At 33.0% G+C, this 13,571-nt stretch overlaps 1 long non-coding RNA gene across 6 annotated transcripts in view; it reads right to left on the bottom strand.

The window, feature by feature from the left end:
• The window catches only part of LOC144440317 (uncharacterized), a 51,282-nt gene that overhangs the window by 11,436 nt on the left and 26,275 nt on the right, over positions 1–13,571 (bottom strand). The window contains exons 4-5 of one of the 6 annotated variants that reach the window (XR_013481186.1): positions 8,921–9,043; positions 2,678–2,772 (exon numbers count right to left, since the gene is read on the bottom strand). The exons of 2 other annotated variants lie outside the window; for them this stretch is intronic. This is a non-coding gene — a long non-coding RNA (uncharacterized LOC144440317). Of the gene's footprint in view, positions 1–43; positions 102–2,677; positions 2,773–8,920; positions 9,044–13,571 lie in introns of those variants that run through there. 3 more of the 6 variants (XR_013481185.1, XR_013481191.1, XR_013481192.1) reach the window with 3 other exon arrangements.

The following is a 13,571-nucleotide window of genomic DNA, read 5'->3' as shown; positions in this document are numbered from 1 at the left end:
CATCACCATAGTAACAATTCAGCACAAGAATACAATCATATACCTTCAATTATATTTCTTGTCAATATATTTTGACAACTATCACACATCTGAGTTAAGCAGTGATGTAGTGTCTGTCACTCCTGTATTGTTGAAATTGATGCAGAGATGGTGACGTACTATGCAAACAAAGAGGAGGAAAAAACAGCAGCTAAGGCTGATAATGATGCATTCAAAAAATCTGACACAAGTACTTGACGCACAGAAAGACAATTATTTTTTTTAAAAACAAGTCAAATTTCCTAAAATTTGGAGCTAGTGAGTTGTTTGTGTTAATTAGAATGTCACATATGATGCAACTGAGAGTTGGCTGACGTTAGAGCTTGCACACACACACACAAAAAAGAAGAAATCTGGAGACTGTAGTATTTGTTTATGATGTTTAGAAGGTCACATATGATGCAATTCTGATGTATTTAGCATGCACACAGAAAACAATATTAGATCTTGCACACACAAAATGTAAAAAAAAACACCCTTTCTACAATTTGGAGATAAGTTTCTTCATGATGTTAAGAATACCAAATATGGAGAAAACTTCTGGTATACTCAATGTTTACTGAGAAAACAATAATATTTATGCAGTTAAAGAAAATGTAATAATAACTCAATCATTTCCCAAGACAAAAGAACATTATTAAATTTTCATTTTTTTTTTGTATTTTTTGTCTGTCTTTTTTGGCTGTCTGTCTGTCTGTCTGTCTGTCTGTCTGTCTGTCTGTCTGTCTGTCTGTCTGTCTGTCTGTCTGCTTGCTGATCCATCTGTTGGCTCCGCTGTGTTCTTAATGTCAGCAAAGACTATAAACAGATAAGGCCTTTGATATAAACAGTTTCATCAGAAATGAGTTAATATCACTGTTCTACAGACATTTGTATGTGTCTTTATTCTGATATATTTTGTTCAGAAAAAAAATAAATATTAGTACGAGGTACACAATTTCCAGACATACTGGGAAATATTTTTCCTAGTACATTTGTATAATAGTTGGTGCAATTAACAAAATGCACTTGATTTTAATCCCAAACTTTGTTCTCATCAACTATTTGTTGAAATGAACTTGCATTTTTCACAATCTGCCTGTCTTCTTTCTTTTCAAGTAAGATAATGTAAAAGTGGATTGCACATAAATGGATTCGATGAAAGTGTCCAAATTCTACAGTTGCAAAGATGAAAGTAAAGTCACTGCTGATTGGAGCATATCAAAATTTGAATAGTCAAGTAAGCTTAAAGAGCCAATAGTCAGAGGTAATACATATGTACATGTAGTATGTACAAAATGATGGTTAATCATTGATTTGCAAGCATGTTTTGAACAACATCAACTATAGTAACTTTGAAATGATCTTATATTTTTGTCGTCTTTCTTTTATATAATTATTTTGTCAGCTGTTGTTTTCTAAAGGCTAATTCTGTGAGATAAATACCTGTCAATCACTTCATAAAAGACAAAGAATCTGTTCTATTCATTACGATATTTGATATATATCATTTTCTTTGCTAAATATGGGCTGGTGGCCAAAGGCAACAAAACATATTATCATTATATCAGAAATCTATTCTCCACATGAAAAAATATACTTTATTGTGACTTTTGTAAGTAATGATGACATTGGCAAACAATAATAAATGTCTTTCACAGACAAAGACATCCTCATGTCGAGAAAAACAAATTGTTGTTATATGTCTTGAAAAACACTCACTAAGGAAAGTAATCATGGTGATAAGTATTGTCAGTTGACATTTGAATTCACAAGTAAGGTGGAAACACAATGAAAGAGTCACAAAAGAAACAGAATGAAGAGTAATGTTTTTAGAACAGTATCAAACGTTATTCCGGACAAACAGGATAAACCTTCTAACATTTGGGAGTAGAAGGAATTTCAATAGGGATGAACTACTTGTTAGATATGTGTTTAATTTACAAAAGGTGAAAAAAAACACTAGCAAAACGGATAAGTACCAGTACTGCATGTCTAACAGTTGTTGACTACAAAGCGATTTTCCTCTTTGCACTAGACTTCATTGCCACCAACAGATGGGTAATAGTACTAGGATACATTATATATGATATAATATCAGGAATATATTATGGACTGTATGAATGTATATACACATATAGCTCGTCTACGTTGCAGAGTCAGCTGTGACTATACGCTAGCATTTGTTAGCATGAGCACTGGCATATAGTATATATAATTTCATTCTTTTGCCAAGTAGAGTGCTCAATCATCTTGGAGAGCATATCATACATACATATGTATGTATATGTATATATGTATATGTGTATGTATATATATATATATATATATATATATATATATATATACACACAAACAGACAGACAGACAGACAGACAGACAGACACACACACACACACACACACACACACAAACGATATGATACTATAGTTTTAGAATTTACTAATTCAATTATTTCTGCCACAATTTGTGAAAAAATGAAAAGTCCCCTTAATAAAACTGCTACAAGTTCTACAAGTTTTTTCCCTGTGATCTGTTTCTTTGATGCACAGAAATCTACAAAATGGTTTTTAAAAGTCCTTCAATCATAACTGTCAAATACAAAATAAATCTCACAAGCCGACTCAGAGGGTCAGACCTATTTCTATAGGCACATTACCTTTAATCCCCAACCACTTCTTTGTATTTGGTATGTGCCATAAGGGATGGCAGTGGTGTGAATTATACCAAACGTTACAAAGACACTCATCTTTGCTGGATATTAAGATAAAAAAGATAAATATAAATCAAATTCTTTGCTTAAAAAACTCTCCAAGAAGAAAATTGCACATGGATTTATTGAGTATACATGTTTAAGAGATATAACAAAAGGGATATCATCTCTTACGTGTCTATTATAATATATGATTGTAATATGTCTAGGTGGCTCATTTCAAATAGAAAGTTCAAAATACGCAGTCAAACTTTTGGTGTATATTTTACCTCTGCCTTCTTTCAATTGGGTGTCCTATCTGCTAGGTATTTGCATTGTTTTAATTTTAATGAGAACTATAACTACTAATGCCATGATCTGAAATTTGCAATGGATATGTATTTCACATTGAACGTTCCTGCAGATTACTGAACGCAAAAATGTCCTATCAAAGCAACATTTTAACAAAGATTTCAAAAACATATAAATCTGGTATAATGTCACCTAAATATCAATAAAAATTGATATTCAGTAGAAAGATGAATCCTTAAAACTTTCCATATTTTATTTCAGTGAATACAAAAATTACAAAATTAACTGGCAATTTGACTGTATTTTGTCATATTTTGGCAGTATGTTCATGTTTTAATATTGCTTTGTTTTTGTATCAGGATGGTATGCAAAATTTCATGAGTTCCTAGTTGAAATACCAACTCAAATGTTCTCCACCAAATCTATGAGACGATATTATATCTAAACAATACATAGTTTTATCTGCAGAGTTCTCACTCCATTCAATATAACCTGAGCAAAATACTGTATTTTTGGGGAGTTTTTTGAAGGATAACAAAGAAGCCAAGTGTAGGGCTGAATTCATCACTCAGCTGCCTTAGGAAATTGCAAGAACAGTCCTTTGTACTTGTGTGGCTTTGGGGGTGAACGTGATACTGACTTATGATAACTACCTTGTGTAACTGCACTGCAGATCACAAGATTATGTTCAAGCTATGCCTATGAGATCCGAGGTCATTTTCCTTTCATTAAAATGTTTTGATTTGAAGGCTTCAAATCATGTCACAATTACATTCTTTAATTCTACTTTTCAATCAAAACATTCATTACAATAAAATTCTGATAAACTGGTATTTGTTGGGTGTTTTAAAGTTTAAATAGTTATTTTCAGAAACTGTAGTCTTGCTAATCAATAGAAATTTATTGTCTATGATTTTGCAGGTTTTCCTTTATCTAAATCCCAGGGTTCTAACACCTTGGCAAAATCCCTGTGAGATCCTCAGAAGTATCAGAAATTGGCAAAAATATTCTGAAAAGTTGAAATAAAAATGCTAGTATTAATTATGAATCCTCCAGGTGTATGACTGCAAGGTCTTGCTTTAGTGACACCTGTGGAATTGAGAAGTGTTTCAACGTGTCGGAAATAATCAAAGCTTCATTTTAAATTCTCTTTCAAGGTTAGTTAGATTTTCATTTCAATACCATGGTAAGTTACCATGGTAATACTGTATAATTTCTAAGATTCATGGTCATATTGTTGACTTCGTCATGCATAGTACAAATCTTACACTTCTGAATGAAGAAAACATAATTGCTACGTCCCTGAGCATCATTGGACATTTGGTAAAGGCCAAATCCTAAATTGCAGACAGTGTGCACATTCCCTGAAATTCAATTTACTTTTCTGATACTTTTATTCCACTTTTAATCAGAGTTAATGCAAGTTTTCATCTATCCATAAAATGTGGGAAGTGAATGATTACTTTGGGAAAATGTCACGGTACTTGATACTCCCACTCCATTCCACCCACTTCGTTTCCTACATTTTCCCTAAAGCCTTGCTGGACAGATCCTGGGAAAACTCACTACAACATCTATTTTACAGTAAGCAAGGCAATAATGGATGAAATGAAGTTCCTTTGACATTATCCTCCCAAAAATATTTCATGAAAAGGGCAATATCCAACCACAGCATATACTAAGAAAATAAAGTGAAAAAATAAAGATTATAGTGTGTGTTTTTTTTCCAATCTTACGGGCAAAAGTTGAAGGTAATGCTTGTTATATTTGGCATTTTGCCAGGAAAGTAAGCCATATTTCACAAAATATGAACTATAAAGGTGAATAAACTCTGATGATAAGATGTGTCAACTCCATCCAGGGTTGCTGTATATTTCCTCATCAGAAACGATGAAGAGTGGAGAATGTTTTAGAAAAGATAATTTACTGAATAAAAGCCACAGCACTTTTGAAAGCATCTAAATTCAATGTTATTATCTTTACGTTTTTGTTAACTTGTCAAGTAAAATGTAGCCTTGTTTTAAAGTACTATAGCAAAGTGACAAAAATAATAATACTTGATGGGAACTTAGACAATCACTATTCAATCAGATTGAATAATTCTAGATATTGTGATTGGTACTGTTGGTACTAGAATATCTCTCCATCATATCTTTTTTTTTTTTTATTACAGAAACAAACGGTAAAGAACTACAGCACATACGAGAAGGAAAAAACAACACACAACCAAACAAACAAAGCTGTCCCTAGCTACTAAAATTAATTTAGACATAGTCATGGTGACTAAGAATCTGTTAAAGCAAACTTGAAAGAAATACCTTAGTTGAGATTATCTACTAATGACAATTTCTGCTGAAAATTATCTTGCCTGTTATTTCTAATAGCAACTTGTTATGAAGAATCTATCCATCATATATATCATGGTAGAACTTTTAACATACAGGAACTAAAGACAGTTAAAATGGTGAATAGTTTAATATCTTAATCTTAACCTTTATTTCTTATTATATATCATATTTATCTGAAGAGGAGTGACATTTACAAATCAAAACTTACAAAGTAAGTTTATAGAGTCCCATGCAGTTACTTTGTTCAGGGAGAATGATACATTATTGACTACTATGACTGTTTTTGTTAAGGGTAGTAAGGAGGTAAAATCTACCAGTGAGTTCCCCTGTCATTTAGTTCCCCACCAATGTTACAATATAATGTATGGGGAAACTATGCCAGTTTTACCAGATTTACCCATTTCTGTTACCAGGGTTCCCAACCTTTTAAAAAAAACATTGTATAATTTGTATCATCATTACAACTCATCAAATCCATCATACAAGACTTAGATAAGTGGACTTCATTCATTTGTTTCACAAAAATCAGTGGCCTTTATTCATTCTTTAGTGAAAAAAACAAGTTTTTTATCACAATCAATGGACTTGATTCATTTTTTTTTATTCACCAATATGGGGACTTTTTAAGTCCTTGTCGACCAATCAGTGGACTTCATTTGTTCTTTATTGACCAGTCAGAGGACCTCATTCAGTTTTCATTCACCAATCAGTGTACTTTAAAAAGGCTTTGTTGACCAATCATTGAGCTTTATCATTGTTTATAAACAAATCAGAAGGCTTTATTGACCAATTACTTGATATATCAATGAATCAGTGGATTTCATTAAGTTGTTATCAACCAATCAGAAGATTCTATAAAGTCTTTATTGACCAATCACAGAACTTTATTGAGTCTCTATTGACCAATGAGTGTATTTTATTCCATCTCTGATAGAATACATAAAGAAAACAAAGTGATCATATATTTTTTCTTTCAAATTCCAGCTTTTGAAAGCAAGATTTGAAACCGTTTCTCTATACTTTCTTTGTCCATCAGTTGATCTGCTTGTTTATATGTGTTTGTCATTCTATCATATCCTACTGACACTTTGTGTACATTTTAACAGACTGAGTAATGTGTCTAGGTAGGACTAAAATGACCACAAGACATTTCCGTTGACCTCTGACATTTCATTAGCTGTGTGGGTAAGGGTAGGGTAAAATATATGTAAAGCGCTGGTGTATACTGACAGGAAGTGACCGATATAAAACCTTTGTCTGAACATCTTGTCTGGGATAGACTGTCCATTGTTACAACGGAAGTTATTCAGCAACCCGTACTGTCTTTAGTTTACTTTGCATAATGACGGTACCAGACAGTTGTATTCACCAGGCTATTTCTCTATGCTCTTACAATGTGATTATAGTGTACATCTTGAATAGAAATTCTGTCTTCAAATTGTCAGTGACAATGTCAGCATCTCACATCCACTATTATCTGTGTTTGTCACACAGTTACCGTAGATACATGTGCATTTTGATTTTGAGTTTTGTTTCTGTCAAACATCTCTCAATTGAGAATCATCATGTAAATATTTTCTGAATAATAATTTGGCAAAAATTTGGGCTGAAGATAACAGTTAACATGATGGTTAAAAGTTTGAAATTTTCAGTGTTAAATTCTGTTAATGTTTGGTTTGCAACTTGTCACTGGCTACTATGGGTTAATATATATTTCTTTTTTTATTTCTAATTTAAGAAAAATTTGAAAAAAAAAATCACTTTCAAACAAAAATGTTTAATGAATGAAATACTAAAGATCAGTTGAATGACTTTGATCTAAAAGAGAGTTAATATTTTCTAAAACTAACTAAACACCCAGTTTTTGTTCAAATACTTTTGGTAGGAGAAAGGTGGTACTGAAACTGTCACAGGATTAAAGTCTCTTCAAGACTCTTCAGGATTTTAACACAATCCATTGAGCACACTAAATTCTCAAGTAATTGTGCACTTAACTTCTAAGTAGACACTATTTCATGGATATTTGCATGAACTTTGTGTACCCGTACAAAGTCAAATAAGCATACACTACATAAACAATTGTCTGACAGGATGCAATGCATGCAATATCACAAAATTGTCTTATTTTCACCGAGCTATTTCTGAAACTCAGCAAATTGCCTCTGGTCTTGTGTCTATTTGATGAAAGTGAATGTAATTTTCAAGACATTTTAAATGGCATTCTCACTGTTACCTATTAATTTGACAATGTTGAAAAATGAATTTTCATTATTTCAGGTTATATACTTGTGGCTATAACTCCTACTTGTTGATGGCTGAGTGGATTAAATTTGTAAATGTGTCAAGTCTTAGGAGGATTGAGTGTCATTCAAAAATAAAGAATACCATACTTGTTGGCAATGCAACACAATACCAGTGCAAAATACAGAATGAACTTTCCTATACTTCCTGACTGTGTGACTGCGCCTTGAACTTGACAGTGTACTAAATATACACTCAATTCCTGTTGACAAAAATTAACCTATTCCTGCAGGAATATTTTACTTCCATGTTTTATTTTTAGTAAAGTTGTTTGGAATTTATTTTCAGTCAGTAGCAAAACTCTATGGAAATGACTTTTTAGGAGAGGATTTATATAATATTAACTACATTTTGCATTGTGCAAACAATATTCAATTACTGCGTTATTTTTTTGGGCATGTATTAAATGAAAACATTTACAAGAAATACACCTCGGAAATACAGGACAGGTGCATATGGCAAGTCTTGCAACAGGTCAATAAATTGGAGATCCAAACCTTCCTACAGCAGGATGACAACTTGATGCCAAAATAAATAAAAAATAATTATAAAATTGTAACTACCATGATCACAACTACGATGATGACCACACTGTTTTGTAAAACTTTTTTTTTATTGTGAAGCAACAATAATAAATACTATGATGTAAAGTACTATATTTGTGGAGACCATTCATCCATAAATAATGACACTCCTAAACTGGAACTACTATAGTTGATTTATAACAGGTTTGTCGTTGTCAACAACAAAGATATTTAATCTATCACTAATTAGTCATCATACGCTCTGCTTTGTTTGCATATATTTATAGCCCTTATATGAAATATTCATAATATATTCAGTCTATTCATAATGAATATGAATAGACTGAATCAATCAATAACAGATTTTAAATACTGAATTTCAAAATAACTCATTTCTAGTCGATGGACATCTCAAGGGATGTTGGCGCCCAGCCAATCAATACACATGTATCAATTGAAGTAGATGAATGTGTAATTTGTTAACTTGATGCTGATTGGTTGGTTATCACTTGCTGATCCAAGCAAGGCAATCAGATTTGAGCTTTAAAAAGGCTGTGTCTATGAACATGTTTGCTTGGTGGTTATTTGAGTTGAAAAAAAAAAGAAAATCAGATTCATTTTTTTGAAAAGAAGTTAAAGCTGGCTACTGGAGGGTGTATCAAAGATGCTTATTTGCATATACCATATGATATGTGCAAATATTTTGTTGGGTTATCTACTATTACCTTATTGTTGTTTATCATCACTTGCATCATTATTGTTGTCGTTGTTGTCATTGTCGTCGTTGTCATCATCATCATCATCATCATCATCATCATCATCATCATCATCACATGATCATCATCAAACTATACAAAAATGAACACATGTGTTCACAGAGACAAGGAAAGAAACATTAAATGTGGTCAATGACATTTGAAAAATTTTTCCATATGCCTACTCTAACACAAGATGTTACTTTGTTTTTCAAAATCTGTTTCTAAACTCTTTTTTGTCAATAGTTAATGTGTTTTTGTTACATAGGATAACTGATGCCAGCTGTGTCATCTCTCTGTTAACATGCAGGTACACCTACGTAGCCCTTTCTCAAATTGGACAATATGACTTAATTATTACCACAATCCAGGTTAATATCTGAGAAAAGAGTCAGTGGGAACAGTTGATTAGGGTGGACAGTACCGTATCTATCCATGGACTGTCAGTGGGAACAGTTGATTAGGGTGGACAGTACCGTATCTATCCATGGACTGTCTATCGTTCTGCTGGTTAATGACCTCTATTAAAATTTGTAGACAGCAATGAAACAGTTAAAAGGTTTTGGTGATAGACTTACTTGACACTTTTTGAGAGAGAAGTATCACAATGCATTTGAAAGTTTAACAAAAGGTTTTCATCGCTGTTAGCAGCACACTATAGAAAATCCTAAAATGAATATAACATGCAAATTACTTATTTTATTTTCTAATGCAAGGTAAATTTAACAAAAAATAGCACCAATGGCGTTGTAGCACAACTGTTGTTTTAAAAAGTTTATCCACAACCTGATCCATGCTAGGTATAGGTGTTCATTTGCTGAATGATTACCTAATTGCCTATCCAGCCCTGTTGTTATCTTTGCAATATACATGATCATTTGGCTGTTGCTATGGGCATGGTATTGTTGCTAGGTATGTTTGCATACATATTTTGTATGGTTATTAATTTGTTTATTAATCCCTGTTGTTATCTTTGTGAAAGACACCACCATTTGGCTGTTGCTATTGGAGGTGCTAGGGATATTTACATACATTTTTTGAATGTTTACTCACTTGCCTACCAGATGATGTTGTTATCTTAGCACAATATACTGGCATTTGGTTGTTGCTTAGGGTGTAGTCATGGTTGCTAGGGCCAATTGTGTCAAAATATTTTGAAGATAATATGCAGAATAACACTTTTTGAGATACATGTATACATTTTTGACCAAAATTCACTTTTTTACACGTAATTTGCATATTGCTTAAGAGATAATTATATGCTTATAAATATTTCTTCATTTAACACCCCCCCCCCCACCCCCTCTTCGCAGTTAAATCATGATCATGACAGTAAATGTATCTTTACCATTTCTTTGGCATGAAAATGGGCTTGTTTGGTTATCCTGTACATAAATCTAACATTCAAAATCATTTCAATACTATATAATTTATACCATCAACACCAAAATAACTCATTATCATGCATCAACATAATGGCATATAAAATTTCCACATATTTTGTGTCTTGTAGATGCTGTGACTATTTTGAATGTATATGTATGTCTGCTATACAATGTACAATGGCAGCAGATAAATGATGGCAGACGACAATCTTTCTTTTTAGTTTAGATCTATGTTTAAGTTTATTGAATCGTATTTAACAACTATACCTTCTGAGGGTCTAGTAAGTTAAATAATGGCTGTTAAAAAAACAGGAAAAATTAACATTTACATTTTCCACTATGCAAATTTTATGTACTGACTTCTAGAAATTCAGCTTTCTTCAGTATACTTTCTCACTTTTCGTCACTATTTTGGTATACCTGCTGTCATCTATGCACCCATTATCATAAAATCAACAGTATTTTTTACATCAACTGTCTTATAAAAAATATATCTTGTAGGCTGGATTTTGTGAGGTGTGGTTTTTCTAATGAAAGCCATTAAACAGAATGGTGATGGCAGCTTATCCTTTCCAGAACCTGTTTCTAAACAATCTACTTATTCCACAGCTTACATCTGATGGCCTTAGGCTCAGTAAACAGTCGAGGTACTCGTTATAAGATGCATGGAACCATGTATTCTGATATGCAGACAGCGTACTGAAGAGTGTGTATTACACTCACGCACAAAACTAACCAATGAACATTTTTACTGACAAGTATAAATTACCATAAACAACATGATATAAATGAACCAAGAAAAACAAAAGAGGAACAACTCTTAAAAACATGAAAGTGCCTCTGATCCTCAGACAAGCAGCAAAATATTGGCATAGTAGAAAAAGCATTGCATTTATTTATACTTCTTACCCACTATGATTTGAATCTGTACTGACAGACATGTAACTGTGCACTAATTCTTTGCCAAACTCATTAATTCTGACATTTACAATTACCTCACCCTCCCCACTTACAATTTGACAAATTCACTCATCCTCCCCCTCAATTTATTGTTCTCTATCCCAGGGTATATACTTGAAGACACAATTTCATCGGCCACTGATTTATCCTTCAGGCTGGTTACACTATCAGAAAGCTTGCCTAGTTACAGCTAAAGAGAATGTATGAAGAAAATTAAAAGTCCTACGTAGTTTTCAATCATGTACATCCCTGGATGTCTACGTCATCTGATAGTAATGTGTTCCAATATGTACATTATACGTAATGTGGGTTGAACATTTCTAGGTCTCTACACTTTCTGACAAGGAGATGTACATGACATGGAACAGATGTCGGCAATTAAAATCATCTGTACCAGATGTAAGATTAAGTTCCACTTCTTAATTCAATCTAAATGGACCATTTTGGTACAGTGTATGTTGACGTTTCAAATTATTAAATTTTTCAAAAACTGACGATCATTGCATCATCTATCAATTCTCATTGCTGTGCAGCAATCATGATGAACTGACAGTTGTCATGGAAACTATGAAAAAAAACATGCAAATTCACATTGAATAAATACATGTTGTCTTGGCTACCTTACAAAAAAAAAGAAAGAAAATCCGAAAAGAAATAGTACCCGTTTTTAATGTCAAGATAACAATCAAGTTGACACATTACATATTTTTGTGAACACCTGTGCCAAAATTGAACCAGGTAACAGACAATCAGAGCTTATCGATTGATGACAAAGGGTTTTGACATTTGAAATAAAAGTTAACATTGCATGGAACTGCTAGCAGGAATCACAGTCCCAATTGACAAAGGTTAACCAGACACCCACACACATCTTGCTTTAACTGATTCCCTACAAGGAAAATAACAACCCAACATACCCCTTAGATTGTCTTAAATTCAAAACCACATTTATCTTTTATAAAACAAATGAGGCTTAATCTTTTATCCCCTACTCCCTTCTATCATCATGCCCCAAAGACAAAGCTAATTTTAGATATTAAAGTCAAGTCTGTCTAACATATATTTTTACTTTCTGATTTGATACTTCTGAAGGTTATAAAGTGGGTGTATGTTTAAGAGGTGGGAACGTACACCTACCTGTTGGCTCTCAAATATTAAACTTTGTCAGTTTTCTTGTTGATACCATGAACCCAATTAAATATTATATCTTCATGCTGCAATATCAGTAAGCTTCTTTACTTGACTTTTTCTACCAAAAATTACGCCAATTGCACTGTAGCACAACTGTATTTGGCTGTTGCTATGGACATGGTCTTATTTCTAGGGATATTTGCATACATTTTTGGAATCTTTATTAACTTGCCTACCCTTCCCACTTTTTTATCTTTGCAATATAAACCATTATTTAGTTGTTGCTATAGGCATGGTCCTGTTGCTAGGCATATTTGAATACATTTTTAGAATCTTTTAGTCACTCACCTACCCATCCCTCTTGTTCTTTTTTTTTTTTTGTAATATGCATCGATATTTCCCTGTTGCTAAGGGCATGGTCATGGATGCTGGGGCCAATTGTGTTGAAATGTTTTCAACGAAAACTGCAGAATAATACCCCCAGAAACATCCCCACCAAGTTTCAACCCATTCACCATGCAGTTTCAAGATATAAGTTTTTGACCAAAATTGAGCTTTTATCCCTATTTTGTATATCAGTGATGTGATCATCACGTTATGAATACAGCTTCAGCTACACATCCCCAGATACACCCCCATTAAATTTCAGCCTAATCTGCTCAGTGGTTTTGGAATTAAAGATTCTTCACCAAAAAGACACATTTATATACCTAATTTGCATATCATGGATGGGATCATCACGTCATTAACAATTCTTAATCTAAACACCTCTAAGAATGTTCCAATTAAATTTCAGATCGATTTGCTGAGCAGTTTTGGGGTTTAAGTTTTTTGACCAAATATCATATTTTTGACCCAAATCACACCCTTGTGAACATTTTACAATGATTTGAACAATTTCCCAACCAGACACCCAAGGTAATATACTCACCAAATATCATGGCAATCGGTCCAGTGGTTTTTGACTTTAAGTTGTTTACACACACAAACAAACAAACACACAAACAGAAACACACACACACACACACACACACACACACACATATCCACACAGACAGACAGACAGACAGACAGACAGACACTTTACCATGCCTATAGCACTACTGAACCTTATCAGTTCAGTTGTGCTAAAAATCTCGTCTTTC

Source organism: Glandiceps talaboti, chromosome 1 (genome assembly GCF_964340395.1).
Source record: "Glandiceps talaboti chromosome 1, keGlaTala1.1, whole genome shotgun sequence".
Lineage (NCBI taxonomy): Eukaryota > Metazoa > Hemichordata > Enteropneusta > Spengelidae > Glandiceps > Glandiceps talaboti.
This window is presented reverse-complemented; position numbering and strand designations above follow the sequence as displayed.